Source organism: Nannospalax galili, unplaced genomic scaffold, assembly GCF_000622305.1.
Source record: "Nannospalax galili isolate Female #2095 unplaced genomic scaffold, S.galili_v1.0 scaffold139, whole genome shotgun sequence".
Taxonomy (NCBI): domain Eukaryota; kingdom Metazoa; phylum Chordata; class Mammalia; order Rodentia; family Spalacidae; genus Nannospalax; species Nannospalax galili.
Genome location: NW_008345884.1, coordinates 6,229,387 through 6,232,307, shown reverse-complemented (window position 1 = coordinate 6,232,307; position 2,921 = coordinate 6,229,387).

The following is a 2,921-nucleotide window of genomic DNA, read 5'->3' as shown; positions in this document are numbered from 1 at the left end:
TGGAACTATGGGCAACTGATAGGTGCTTGGAGAGAGAGTCAATTTTCTTTCAAGCTGTGATGCTGGGTAGGTTGACCAGGCTCCTGGAGATTGAGCCACACAAAAATTCATATGGGGACACAAATCAGACTTCACAGGCCTTTAAAAAATAATGACATGAAATTGGGTGGAGGGTATAATAAGGGTGGGTGCTGATGAGGAGGTGGTCTGAATATGATCAAAATACATTTATGAAATTCAAAATTTCAATAAAATATTTTAAATAAATTAGTCAATTGTTCTCAATGTACTGGCCTTTATTTTACCACTTCTGAAAACACAAATACCTCCTTCAATTTTGTTCTTCAGTTAAAAAAAAAAAAATCACTGTTGCCCTCTGATTCCCTGGGCCTGCAGGACCCGCAAGCCTATCTCTCTCCTGGGTAAGTAAATCCTGCCCTCCCTGCCTTGACTCCTCCAGCCTCACTCACCCTCCCATCACCCCTGCCAATCTCTCCTCCTAGTTTGGATCCTGTCCCATTCCTGTCTTGGCGCCCCAGACACCTGTGGAACCACCACTGCTTCCTGACCCTGTGCACCCAGAGCAACTCAATTCCTTCCCAGGTCCCCAGGAGCACTAATTCGGGGCAAGGCCCCCGCTCTCACCTCCCCCTGCTTCCCTGGGCCTGCAGGACTCAAAGGCCTCACTCCAACCTGTAGGCCTCTCTCTCCAGGTAAGTCAATTGGCACCATGGCTTAATTCCCCCAGCCTCACTCACCATCCCATCTCCCCTGCCAGTCTCCTCCTAGCCTGGCTCCTGTCCTATTCCTTGTCTTGGTGCCCCAAACACCTGGGGAACCACCAATGCTTCCTGATCCTGAGCATCCAGAGCAACTCAGTTCCCTCTCGGGTCCCCAAGGGCACTCTGGGCATGGCCCCACCCTCACCTCCCTCTGACTCCCTGGGTCTGCACAACCAATCAGGCTCTTTCCTGGATGCAGGGCTGAACTTTCCTCTTCTGGGTCCTTTGCATCCAGACCAACACAGCTCCTCAGTGCCATTCTCAGGGGCCCTTGGAGCCACCTCCTGCCTCCACCTTCCTTTGCATCTCTGGGTGGCATGGCCACAAGCTACCCTAAAACAGCATCTTTCCTGGGCCCGGCTCCCAGGCCAGTCCAACTCCCAAATTCCTAAGGCCAAAGTCTTTCCTGGAGGGATCCAGACCTTAGGAGAAAGCCAGAGAGCATCTGATCCTCATCTGACTTGGGCCTCTGTGGGAACTCCTGAAGACAAAAGCAACCTGGCTGCTCCAATACAAAATCAAAAGAGAGAACTGGAAGCTTAGAAGAACCAGCCTTTCATGCCCAAAAGGTAAGCCACAAAGACACATAAAGTTCACAAAAATAAGCAGACCTAAACTTGAAGGCTTGAGTCTCACACAAGAATCAGAAACTACAAAAGAAATTCACATGTCAAAATCACAGAGAAAAAATAATAACATGAAAAACCAAAATAACATATCCCCATCAAATACCAATAGCCCTCTAGAGAGTACAATGAGAAAACCCTAGAGATAATGCAGGACATGGAACTCAAAAGAACAACTATAAACATGATTTTAAAAATTCAGTGAATTTAAAGAACACACACAAAAAATAAATAAAAGAACTGAAGGACGATAAGGATAAACTTCTGAATGAAGTCAGAAAAGTGTTAGAAATATTGAAGAATACTTAGGCTGAAATGAAGAAGGAAGTGAAACACTCAGTAAACCAGTTAGAAATGACAGGAGAAAGCCTCACCAAGAGGATGAATGAAATGGAAAACAGAGTATCAAGACTGGAAGATAAAGTGGAGGAAAACAGAATATCAAGACTCGAAGATAAAGTGGACTAACTAGATGACTCAAAGATTATGAAAAGTTTAAGAAAGTACAAGAATGGAATATGCAGGAATTGTGGGACACCATAAAAAGACCAAACTTATGAATCATAGGCATACAGGAAGGAGAAGAGTCCTAAGATCATGGTATGGACCAGGATCTTCAAAGGATTATAGAAGAAAATTTCCCAAAATTAAGGAAAATACAAGAAGCATATAGAACACCAAACAGACAGGAACAGAAAAGAAACTCCCCAAGGCACATCATAGTAAAAACACTACACATAAAAAAACTAAGAGAACATACTGAAAGCTGCAAAAGAGAAACAAGTCACTTATAAAGGAAAACCCATTAGGATTACAGCTGACTTTCAGTGCAAACTATGAAAGCCAGAAGAGCCTGGACCAAAGTATTCCCAGTTTTAAATGACCACAGATGCCAACTCAGGCTACTATACCCAGCCAAAATGTCTATTATAGTCGAAGGGGAAAGAAAAATCTTCCATGAAATAAATAGGCTGAAGGAATTCATGTCCACAAAACCAGCCCTTCAGAGAGTTCTGGAAGCAATACAAAGAGCTGAAGAAAGGAATGACTATACCCAAGGGGTTTCAGGAAGAAATCCAGTGAAGGTATGTGATGGCTAATCCTGGCTGTCAACTTGATTGGATCTGAGATTAACTGAAATGAAAGAGATCTTCTTGATTGTATCATCTAAAGCTGGAAGACACACCCTAAATGTGGGCGTTACCTTCTGATGTCAGCCAGTATAAAAGACCAAGGCAGAAGAGAACGTGGGCCTTCTTGCGGCTTGCCTTCTCTCTCGCTGGTAAGTTCCTCTTACTGCTGTAGGCTGAAGACTCGCTGATATTTTGGAATTTGTCAGACTTTCAGCACCAGATTGGGACTACTGAGACATCCAGGCTTGTGGACTGAGCGACTACAGATTCTCAGCCTCTCCAGTGTGGTGTAGCCATTGTTGGACTACTCAGACTCTATCCTGTGAGCTAAGCTGATAAATCCCTACATATATAAATTACATATATCCCTACATATATAT